The following is a 13,083-nucleotide window of genomic DNA, read 5'->3' as shown; positions in this document are numbered from 1 at the left end:
CATTTAGTATTGGAGGCAAGTGTGGGTTGTGTGTGTGGGTGGGGGAGATGGTTCAAATGGCTCTGAGCACTATGGGACTTAACTTCTCAGGCCATCAGTCCCCTAGAACTTAGAACTACTTAAACCTAACTAACCTAAGGACATCACACACATCCATGCCCGAGACAGGGTTCGAACCTGCGACCGTAGCGGTTGCGCGGTGGGGGAGAGAGGTGTAAGAACTGCAGAGGTAGACCAGTAAAATAAGCAGGCTCAACTAAGTGAGGGTTCCAGTAATTTGGAGATGACTAGGCTTGCACAGGATAGAATAATTTGGTTACTGGAAATATATTCCTACGACAAAGAGATTAGAAATGTGGTCTGAGAGTGCAAAATATCTTTTCAAGTAGTTGCAAATCGTAACTAAAACTTCAAATCCATGTATTCACTGATGAAATGACTTATAAACACTCTATTGAAAGACAGGATCAATAGCAATATTCACAATATAATAGTAAAAATGAGCTTCATTTTGGCACAAATGGTGTTATGACATAAAGCTATCTAGTTGTTTAATATTCTACATATACCAGAGAGAAACCAGTAGTATCTTCAAATAAGTACTAGATTTGTGTTTATTTGTCAATTCCTTAAAATAAGTATGTATTTAATTACAAGCCTACAAATAACCAGTTCGTAGCGATATAAATATTTGTCTTAGAAATTTATGAATATCTTTTTCCATGGCTTTGAAACGAAATTGAATAATTTAACAGTTTCTCAAGTGTTGTAGTCCTTTGGAGGGAAACAGAAAAGGTGAGGTCAATGGACACATGAAACTTTCATACGTGTGTGTGTGTGTTTGTACTTGTGTGCGTCCGTGTGTTTGTATTTGTTTATCGAACTGCGCATTTGACATGTGTGTCATGCTGTCCCTGCAAGTGGTCGCGTTTATTGGTCGCGCCACGGACCGTTGACCATGACGGATCACCCTCGGATCGTCAATAAACGTCAGGAGCTGCGACCAGTGGGGTGGTGCACGCTGAGGGAACAGCGCGTATAAGGGGCCTGCCACGCAACAGCACAAGCAACCAGTGGGCGCTGAATTCCCTGCTAGGGCGACGGCGGAAAAAATTTCCTACTTCAGAGCTATGTAACATTCTCTAAATTGACGTCTCTAAGTCATGCGAGAAAAATGTTATATCACAGTGGTCTATCAAAAGGCCATTTCAGCTACATTCCCTAATTGAAGTACATTTCTGTCGTTCCTCAGTAAGAGACATCGTTGATCAGTATGCGGTCTGCCCAGTAGGTGCCGAGTATCATGTGAAAAGTTATATAATGCTTTCCACATACTGCATTCTCAAAAAGTAATTTGTTGTAGGAAACATAGTAACATCGCACAGAGACCTAGACCAAAGCGTAATTATTTTGTATACCGTTATTGCTTTTTCAAAGTTCAATAATATTTTCTGTTAAACGCTGATTCCATTAAGATAATAGATCAAAAGTTCGCACACTGATGGGATTGAAACCCAACCCGCTCGGACAATATACACCGAAGTTTTTGGGAATCCGGTAGGAATATATAGGGTACATTCCCCAGAAAATCAAGTTTTTGGAATAATTTAAATAATTTGGAGAATCTCAGTGTTAACGCCTATACAGTTTTTCTCGACTCAAAAGTTTCACTTCGAATTCCGCTGTTTGAAAAAAATGTACATCACCAGTATTTGGAGGGAAATGGGAATGTACAGACGTAGGCCTGTTCGTACATTTTTTAATCATCAGCCTAGGTACCAGTGTCCTCCATTACAGCTCAAAACCTCTTAAACCTCTTTAACGCCTCCTCAACTGACGGCAAAAATGGCATAGTGCAGTACGAATCATGTGACCTCTCAGGTTTTCACAGAGCGATATATGAATGGTGTGCTTTTGTGTATTCATTAGAGTGGTTGATTCCATTTTATGCACAATACTTCTTCAAGTGTTGCGAGTTTTGTCCACAGATGAAGGCAAGACGTAGTTCTTCTTTCGCTTTGGTGTCAGTAAGGTCAGTACATATTTTATCAAGGGTTGATTCAGTCAGCGATTCACCGAAGCCTCTCCAGTTTTTGGTGAAGACTGCCCACATTTACGATATTTACATAGTTTATATGCTTGAAAATGGGGAAATCTAAGCCAAGAAGTCACCATGTCTCTCCCACTTAGACATGTGAGTTGTTTTCACGGGCAACTACATCTGAAGAACACGGTTTGATCTATCGTCGAAATATTGTGCTTAAATGGGACCAACAACTTGGCTGAACACTTGAAAGCATGCCATTAGTACTAATAATAATTCTATAATTTTAATTTAGTTCATTTGCCTTTTTCTTGTTCCTCATATATTACTGAAGTGTTTTCATGACTTCATATCAAAACAATGTTCAAATGAGTGTGTAACCTTGTGGGACTTAACTGCTAAGGTCATCAATCCCTAAGCTTACACACTACCTAACCTAAATTATCCTAAGGACAAACACACACACCCAAGCCCGAGGGAGGACTTGAACCTCCGCCGGGACCAGCCGCACAGTCCACGACTGCAGCGCTTCGGACCGCTCGGCTAATCCCGAACGGCTTGACTTCATATCGATACTTTTATTAGTCGTAATGAGTTTCTCAGCCTAAAGTCATTACGTGTTTTCGTCTTCTGTTCTCATTTCCACAGAGAAGCACTGTTTTTCGACTTAGGAAATATTTATTCTTCCTAAATCATAAAACGCGTAGATGAGATATCTCGACAATTTATTTGTCGCAATGAACTACCGCAGTTAGCACGTATATGTCTTCAGTGAATGTCAAGTTTATTACATTAACTGATAAAGGAACAATAATATTTTCTCTATACCATGTCTTCCTCCTAATCCACGTTAATCTTTCGTCACAGCATCAATGGTGCAACAACATGCAGTTGAGAATATACGTTAGAAGAAGCTAAACCGCCTCTGTAAATACGGGGTCACAAACAAACCGTAATTGTAGTTTTTTTATTACCTACTGCTACAAGTATCTTTGCTAGTAAACATCCTAGTTGGGATAACGGGAATCGTTCAGAAAAATTACTGTTTATTTTTTCAGAAGAGCAGCTGCTCTTAATGAGTAAAAAATGGAATCTTAGTTTAGATCGATGCATTTGTATCTTAAAATTAATCTAACTGATGCTGTCAAAGAACGTAGTATTCAAGTGTCGTCCTTGCTGCGAAATGTAGTGTTGTACTCGCCTTAGCGTTGCGTTTCCAATTCTTTTGAACGTTTTCGAATTACTATCAAGTTTTTGCAAAGAATTTTCAGTTCAGTCCTGCAGTTCTTCTGACAAGCCTAATGTACCTCTGTACACCATACTTAAAAAGCGATATTTTCTTCAAAAATGCAGTGTATTAAGATCAAATTATTTTTTTAAAAGTAAGATACAAATCAGTGCAGTCTCTCACTACAAGTAGATTCAATATCTGTAACAGACCGTCACTATCGCTTTTATTGAATTTTCCTACGCTTACGTATCGAGCTGAAAACAGCTCTAGAATACATTACGTGAAAATCCTTTGAATTTAACAGTGACTTCAAAAGTGTGGGTTTTAGTTCAGAACATGAGCCGTTAAACACTACAAACATGAGTATTAAGTGGCCGAGCCAAATGTACCAACGTACTTTTACTTTACTTTTCTGTTTCGGGGGATAACTGCAAGAGAACAGACCACACGATGCAGCTGTTTTGGTGTGATGGAAGTGCGATATCTTGTTTCCGTCGGATGTAGCGATGTGATGGCGTTTGGTGATACTCCGCCACCAGTTGCCAGTGCGTACAACTGTTGAGGTATTAACGACTAAGTAACAATAATAAAAATAATTACCCGTAACGGGAAGAAAGATTAATTCTAGGGTGTGGTTAAGCCATTTCTCCGAAATACCCTTTCATTTGGAGTGCTATTCGAACAAGGTGTTCAGGACAGCTTTTGTGAAGTTCGCAAAATGCTGAAGAGAGATTCTAACAGAATTTAAGTTATGAAGTAGTGCACGGGCTATGTCTGGATGGCACAACTGATGAGAACGGCGCTCGCTAAAGGGAAAGTTCCGGGTTCGAGTACTGGACCGCCACACAGTTCAACCTGCCATGATAACTCAAAATGCGCACACTTTCCTGTTCAGAGATAGATTCAGCTAGCAAACTGGCAGTGACCCAGCCAAATTGACGACAGTGTTATTTTACCCATATGGTTTTGGAAGTTCGTGGAGTACCAGAAGAAACACGGCGGACGACAAATGAGAATCCCGTTTCACACGGGAATGAGTAGAGTAATTTATGTTACATTGGTAGGTTAGTGGAGTGTATTTTTTTCCTTTTTCTCCGTTGTTACTTTACAAAGAGAGTGTAGTGTAAATTGTCGATAGTTGCTACATATCCTTGCTTTGTAATTATGCCATGATCCTTGTTATGTCATAGACAAACAATATCGCGTGAAACACAATCGTATGTAACAATGACGTTAACAGCAGGAGAAAATAACAGCGTTGCCTTCCGTCTTACCTAGAGTCCTTCAAATTGCTACTTTCACTTTCTCTTTGCGTCATCAGTCTTTTGAATGACTTAATGTGGTCTTTCGTCATGTACAGTATCAGTTTTTCATCTTTGCATAACAACGGCTCGGCACACACCATCATCTATTGTTTTGCGTATTCAAGCCTACTCTATGACCGTCCGACTCTATACCTCCTTCCAGCACGAACTTAACTAATCATGGATACCGTAGGATTCGTCCTGTCAACCTATTTCTTCTAGTACCATTCCACTTACTTCTTTTCGTGCGTATGAGCTATTGGTTTTGATAGCTTTTCATGTCGCACTCTGTTTTGTCCACTCAGTTTTTCACATTCTTCGATAGCACCATACTACAAAAATTCAAAGTTTCTCCTGCTCTAGATTTCCTATGGTTCATCTCTCACTTCCATACAATGCTTTGTTCCAGTCGTTCGCTTTTATTTCCAGGTCAATATGTGGTACTTATCTAGCTCTTTTATTCCGGCGTTCTTTCTGTGCTATTGCATTTCCCATATCTGCTTTACTAAAGGCATCCCGTGTAATCTTTCTTCGTACATAGGAGAGCTCTTTCCCATCTTCCACTGCCACGTTTTTCTAAGTTTTGACGCTAGTCAAGTCGTTATTTTTTCTGCTTCACTCTTCTATCAGACAATAAAAACGCCATGTAACATTGTAGTCGTAATCTTCAACAAATGTTTGCTTTGTCTTATTTCTAGAAATCTTAATTTCTTTTTTATCTCGAAGTCTTAGCATGGGTGCTAAAAAATAGTGTCTTCATCCAGCGATAAAATTGAACCACCGTACCGAATATTCGTGATATAAATATAGCTATTCATTCAGTTTTTAACGTACTGCATTCCAGTATTTCATCCTTTCAGCTTCGTTCCGTACGAGATTTCCTTTCTGCGATCGTCTTTCTGAATTTCCGGATGTCAATATCGTAGGCCTGCTATTACCATCAGCATCACACATAAGAATCCACTCATGGGTAAATGTGTCCTCTACACATGCGCATTCATTACTGTCTTCAGCTATTTGCACTCATGTCGCCCTTTCTGAATGAAACTACATATCAAGGGATTGACTGTTATCTGTATTGCAGTATGGTAACGTAAGCAAACATGTCTTATAATGCAAAAGAACGTAATTCTTAAACATCATACTATAATTTTTAGACAGTGTGTGTTCGAATAGCACGTGCTTCCTTTTAGGCAGTCATTTGTAGATACTCCTTTTATTAAATCTATACCGTATTACTGTGTACTTCTGAAATTATATATATATATATACACATATATATATATATATATATATATATATATATATATATATATATATATATATATGAGTTGCTGTAACTGGCGCTAGCACACCATGCAGCGTAGAGGTTACGACAGTATCGATTGGGGCCAACGACAAGACTCGCTGCAAACGTGCTGCCAACGCCCTCTCATTCACCACTATTTAGGACCTCCACCGCATACCCAAGAATCAATTTAGCCAGTTAGTTGGAACCTCGTACGCCAGTTAGTTCGATACATAGCCTCTAGCACAGAGACAGGCAGCACAAGCAATCATCTAGTGAACATTGCGGACTTCTTCTTCAATAGCATTGAGGCTACGGGGACTATACAGAAGAGAGACTGTACCTCAGCATAATGAACTTTAAGTTAAGTACCTCATCGCTTACAAATAAAGAACCCCTTTACTAATTGCGTGCAGTTTGTGTTACAGAATGCGGATACCGGCCACCAACCAATATCCCCTCCTTCTTTCCCATGGTACAACTCTACAGAGACAACGAGACGTCATTAAAGCGGCTAACGAGAATACAACAATATATACCACTCTGTTTTCCATCACACAAGCTGAGCAATGCGCATACTATTCAGCATACCTTAATTATCCCTAATAACGTATCCTTGCCTACGCTACCCTCTCTTGATTTTGCAATATTGGTAATGGTTGTAAGGAATGATGTTTATCACCAGTTAGTCTCTACCCATCATCCTTAATGTTCTTTAACACCAAATAATGTGTATATGCAGACTGAAGCGACGAATGGAAACTTGTGCCAAGGCCAGTATTCGAACCCGGGTCTCCTGCTCACTAGGCAGATGAGTTAACCACTACGCCACCCTGGCACAGCTGCACGGACTACACCAGCAGGCCTCCCTCCTCAATACAATTGCCATTCACGCCTCGGCCCAGTTGGTACTCCTCTAGTTTTATTTGATTACAACAGAAAATGCGTTATTCCAGTTTTCAAAGTGAAAATAATTTTCACAAAATGTAGAACCCCATTTTTGTTCGGCAGTAAGTAATTACTACTTCATCTTTACTTTCACGTAGAAAGATGCACCAGGAAAAATTAAGGTTCTTCCAAATGTGAAAATCTGTTGCCATTTGAACCCAATTTAATCCAGAAAAATCTTGTCGATACTGTCTAGTATAATAAGTATTACACTAGTACATACTAATAATCAGTGACATCGGTTTGAGTAGAACTGTTACCAAATACAGAAGAATTTCATTCTGAAATAGATGAAATTTTAAGACAGGTAAAATCGTTAAGAGATTAACGAAACTCAGTTCATTTGCAAGCATCACATGCTCCATGGTGAAAGATCTTCTGTTCAAAGGTACAAAATGGTGTGCGACCGAGGTAGTATAGCTCAATCGTCCACATGTTGTAGAAATAGTTCTATAAGCACATAGCATTTCACTCACCATAAAATTCTATACCTGAATAATTAACAGTATATTAAAAAAAGCTTTAATATATGATACCTCCCTTACATGTGTAGAGCTCGAAAGACATACTAATGCTGCACAAAAAGCAACCTAATGTCTAACTACAGAAAAAACAATAGAAAACGTCTCATACTGCCTACTATGGTTTCTAGAGTTTAATCTTCTGTGTGATCTAAAATCGGCACTAGATTGAAAGACCAAACAGGAAATATCGTGTACTCTAGGTACACTTTCCTCAAGTCACAGCCCCATCCCCAATATATGACGGACTACTATGACATACCAACTTATCTCCACATACTTCGCAATTAGGTGTGGACACACAAAAACATGGCGTTTGTAGAGTGAGTTACAGCACAGCGGTTCGTATGGGACTGGCACTCAGGTGAATAGCTGAGCTACCATCTTAAGTGAAATTCTAGAAGACAAGCAAATTTGATAAGAGTGATATGTCATTTCGCCGTATAAACCTACTTACTTCGTCACTGAGTCATTAAGTTTCAGCTCCGCTTTAACAATGAAAAGGATTCAACGTTGTTAAAACGAGTGAGCTCTGAATACCACGGTAACGGTCGTAAATCTATCAAATTTGCTGGTACATCTGGAAAACGAGTATGGTCACCATTTATCATTAACCCTACTCCTACTTGGAATTTAGATGGTGTGGGCGATTCGCCACTGGTGTTTAGAGCGCGCCACAGTCATGTTTCGATCATTTGCATAGTGCGACGACAAAAGGCTCGTCATTTGCATTTAGATGCGAACAGGGCCCTCGCCGCATTCTGACAACAATTACAAGCTGGCGCTGCAAAAGCGCCGCGCTTTCAGCAGCGCGCCTTTGTGCGGCGGAGTGACGACCACGCCCTCCTCGTCTATTTGTGAGTTCGCCCGTCGGTGCCATCCGTGCTGCATCCACTTTACTGAGTGGAGCAATTCGTAATATAACTAGAATCTCTCTGTGTTTGCTGTTGTCTTTTCAGTCAAAGAAGAGGACAGAGTCGGGCTTCCTTAGTTCAGTAGCAATGGGAGACAGAGTACCGAGTTCTCGGATTAAAAGGGTGTTAAGACATGAATGCAATCCTTCGCCCCTAGTGTTGAATGTATACATCTAAGAAGCAGTGACGGACAGAAACGAAATATTAAAGAATGGGATTAAAATGAATGGTAAGTCTACTAATAACATTGCTACCATAAGCGAAAGTGGAGAATTACAGGAGCTCTTGAATGGAATGAACGGCCTAAACATTACAAAATGTGGACTGAGCGTAAAATGAAGAACGGATTGAGTAATGAAGAGTAGCAGAAAGAATAGCAAGAAATTTAACATGAAAATTTGGGATCACAAAATAGACGAAGTAAAAGAAATTCTCGCTATTGCAAGTAAAATACATATGGCAGACGAAGCAAAGAGGACACAGGAAACAGACGAACACAGACAAAGAGGGCATTCCTGGCAAAAAGAAGTGTACTAGTATCAAATACTGAAATTTATTCCAGGAATAAATTTCTGAGAACTTAACGTTAGGAGCACAGTGTTATATGGTAGTGTAAGACGAACTGTGAGTAAGCTGGAAAAAGTACGAGTAAAATCTGAAGCCTTTGAAATATGCTACAAAAGGATGTTTACAATTAGGTGGACTAGTAAAATAAGAAATAAGAAGGGTCTCCTCAGAACCGACAAGGACAGGAACATGTGGAGAACATTGTAAAAAGGGACAGGGTGATAGCATTTGCTTTATCACAGAATAGCATTCATTTTTAACAACTGAGGGGAAGACAGAAACTGGAACACAGCTTTAAAGGGTGTTGTTCCCTCGAAAGACATGTACGATAAAGGATGAATTTTATTGTATTCTAACGCCTTAGTTCGTAAACTGTGGTGATTATTATACTCTGCCTCCTACGTGACGATGTTCGTTAGCTGTCATGCTTGTTTCATCGAAACACTCCATATCGTCGAATACGGCCAACAAACAAGCATAACTTGGACGTGTTCAAGCCAACTAGAAGTCGGATGTTGCGACTGCAGAGGTTTCGCACGGGAAACTGAGTCTACTTCACGACGGCTCTCTTTGTCTTCTTTGGAGATGTTGATGCCTGCTTCAACCTGCTTTCCCATCCCACGCTTGGCGCGGTAATGATTAAAATTAATTAATGAATTATTCCTTTGGTATAACTAAGGCCTTAAGTAGATAGAAACTTCTTGAAATGACGATGTGCAACAATTATTTGAATTTTACTGAATAAAGTTTGTTGTCATTAAAACTGTTCATAGAAGTTCGAAGACTTGTGGAAAAACTACTACCTCATTTAAACTGTCATCTTGGAGAATACTATCGTTGTCCCATGTATTCCCAAAACGATATTTTGACATCGTAGCTCGGCTGCTTCATCAGGTGTTTCCTGAACTGGTCGAAGCAGAGCAGAATGTTTTAGGGCTTCCTGTTTCCTATTTCAGGCACAGGATTCTACAATTCATCATTATTACATTTCTTTTCTCCTTCTTGGAATACAGTGCATATTTTGAGATTATTACAATTTTACAACGATTCTTTGGAGCTTGTTACAATTTTAAAATTACCGTGTTACAGTTTTACAATGATTCTTCAGAGATTGCCATAATTTTACTGCTAATCATTGTGACGTTGCCATAATTTCACAAATATTACATTTTTAATTTTAGCACATTAACGGTAGTTTAGTGCCGATGGGGATTGGTGTGCGGAGCCCTGGAAGAGGTAGAATATTTCAGGACACAGAGTTGTGTAGAGTGTGGGTACAGAGGTGAGGTGACTTTATTTCCGTAGACACGTATGGCTTCATTACATTATACATAGTTAGAGTTTGGTTGGTCCTTTGGGGTCCTTGGGGCCTCCCTGAGAGGGTCATGATCATGTACTAGCATGTACTGGTGGTTGTGGTTATGTGAGTGTGTGCCTTTGTGCGTGTATACGTGATCGTATGGAAGTGTTTCAATCGTCTATTTTCACATCTAGGTTGGTGTCAGAGGTGGGGGGGAGGGATTAATGATGATTGCTAGAGAAGTTCCAAGGTGAAGGCCAGGTCTGGGTACATTTTAGCAATGTTCTGGGCTACTGCGAAGGATGGGGTCTCCTATCTGTGCTGTCTATTTTCTGCTGGTCCCAGTATACCCCCCTGGGGAGCTGCTGTGTATTCAAGTCTTATATGAATGCAGTGCAGTTTGTGTGGACGCGACCTTGCACCTGTTGGACGAGTTTTTGTCAGAGTCAAGTCTTCGTCAAGAGGTGGGTCATGCGGGTCTTCCAGTAGAGTTGTTTGTCAATTGAGTCCAAGAGGTATCTGGCTGTATCATCTAGTGTTAAGGAGTTCTCATGGTGTTAGGCAAAATTCTCCGTTTTGTCGTCTTTTCTTTGTTAATTGTTTGTGCCTAAAAAGGACTGCCAATGCTTTTGTGGTGTCAGGTCGCATCTTCCATCCATTTTTTTAGGCGGAGAAGTTATGTGCATGTCTTGTGTTATTGTGGTCCGTAATTGGGTGTACCAGTAGGTCATGTCATCTGTGTAGAGGCCAACTGTCTCGTTTGGTCCTGTGCCTGAGCGGTGTCTGGTGTTCACACTGCCGTCCGCGCCCTCTGTGGCCGTTTCTGACATGTGGTATCCATTTCGAGGCGTACTGTCTTTCGTCCTCTCCCGTTGCGGATGTTATCGATACAAAGCACGACCGACAGGCGTTGCAAAGCAGAACCAGCTCTACGCAGAACAGCAAAAGCCGACGATGCAATATGCTAGTGGAAGGATGGGATTCTTTCCCCACTTTCCAAAACGGAAGTGTTTGTAGTACATGCCTTAAGCCATAAATGAACATAGGGCGGAACGTGTAAGTGCCTTACAGTACTAAAATATTCTCTTCTCAGTACCACAGCCCTCACCATGAGCCTGTACCACCCGGAGTGACACCCTGGAATGCAGTACGGGGTCCACTGTTCGACCACGGGATAGGGCATACTGCGGCGAGTCACGAGAGAGCCGCAGCCAGAGCAGGGAGCTGCCGCTCTGCCATCATGGTGGCAGCTGGACGTCGCTGGCAGAGGCATCCGAGTGAGGCCTCACTCGGCCCCGTTCTTTGCGCTGTCAGCAGTGCCAGATGTCTATTGTTTCACAAAAGGAGTTAATTGAACAAATCCACTGTTGTCCAGACTTCTCATTTCACTCTATATGGTTGACAATCGAAGGGTTATCTAACACCGGTATATCCGCGGACAGCCACCCGTCGAGGTGTGTATGCCATATAAAGTCCGCCCATGAACAACCCTTACTCCCCAAGCGTAAATACAAAATTAAAGTCTGTAGTAGGCGTAAAATGTAGTCCGAAATTGTACTAAACGTGTTGTCCGAAAATTATTTTGAGCATTTATTCAGGAATTCGCTTGAAGTGTAAGTGGGTGCGATAGCATCCTTGGTCTATAAGCAACAAATAATCGAGAAAAATAGGGAGCAGCATAACGGATACAAGGTCGTTGTAGAGAGACAGAATACTGTAACATCTAATGGGACTGGTCCATGTAAAGCATGCTACCGGCAAGGCACAAGCAGTACCTCCATAGAGGGTAGCAGTGGTAATGACAGTGCCACGAAAGTGGATTAACTAAATAGTGTTTTTCGAAATTCCTTCACCAATTAATTACTTCACCAGAATCCTAATCAAGAACAACTACTACCATCAGTAATGTAATGAGGAAATTCTCGATACAGCAAAGCAGCTTGAATCATTTAGTAAATGCAAGTCTTTGGATACAGATTGTAGATCACTTATGTTACTATGCCAATGTAATACCTCCATAGTTAGTAATTACACAGAAGCGATCTCTCAGCTAAAGTTCCGTACCTAAGGTCTAGCATGTTGCACAGGTCACACAGACACTGAAGAAAGGAAGAGTGCGCTGAGTTACAGATCCATATCACAGATCTCGATGTGATATAGAATTTTGGAAGACATACTGCGTTCGAATATTATGAATTACTTCAAACAAACGATCTATTGACAAATAGTCAGCATGGACTCAGAAAACATCGTCTTTCTACAACACAGCTAGTTCTTCATTATCTCGATGTAATGAGCCTGCCGACGTGCGGTCTGAGATTGATTCCATATTGTTAGTTTTTCAGGCGGCTTTTGATACCGTTCCTCACATGGGACTTCTAATCATATTGCTTGCCTATGGAGCATCGTCTCGTTGTATTAGTCTCCATACTCGTCGTCAAACATATGGAGTCTAGGAATCTTATGTACTCCGTTCACTATTAATATGATTCAAACAAATCATACTATTGATTTTTGTTACAAAAATGTAAATGACAGTACTTAACTTTAACAGTTTCACAGATATGTCACAAGCAAAGGGCGACATACCAAATAAGCTATCTCTCCAGTATAACAATTCCCAAGACCATGCACAAGTGAAGTAATGAGCGTTGATGCTTCTATCCAAGTCCCTAGTCTAGAAGTTGCTTTTCAACTGGGGATTCGCCAGTCGGTCGCGGCGCTTATGTCCTCTTCACATAGGGAACACTGCTGTTGCGATTTCGTCCTGGAGAGATGTCGGTCAGCGTGTGACTGGCTGACTTCACACAACCATGTATCGTTCCCAACTGCTTGACATTACACTGCAATAGTTTGTGCCACTGTTTTCGTGATTTACTGTCAGAAAGGGCACAGTTCTTGGTAACTGATGAAAATTCATCTAGTAAAACAAAAATTATAACTGTCGTTTCCCAAGGAAGTGCTGT

At 40.7% G+C, this 13,083-nt stretch overlaps 1 non-coding gene across 1 annotated transcript; it reads right to left on the bottom strand.

The window, feature by feature from the left end:
* Positions 1-6,633: 6,633 nt before the first annotated feature.
* On the bottom strand, positions 6,634-6,705 carry Trnat-agu. Its single transcript has one exon. It is a non-coding gene; the product is annotated as a tRNA-Thr (tRNA).
* Between the last annotated feature and the right edge of the window lie 6,378 nt (positions 6,706-13,083).

This window comes from Schistocerca americana, chromosome 5 (genome assembly GCF_021461395.2).
Source record: "Schistocerca americana isolate TAMUIC-IGC-003095 chromosome 5, iqSchAmer2.1, whole genome shotgun sequence".
In the NCBI taxonomy this organism is placed as follows: domain Eukaryota; kingdom Metazoa; phylum Arthropoda; class Insecta; order Orthoptera; family Acrididae; genus Schistocerca; species Schistocerca americana.
Note: the sequence above shows the minus strand (reverse complement) of the source record. Positions and strands in the feature narration are given on the sequence as shown.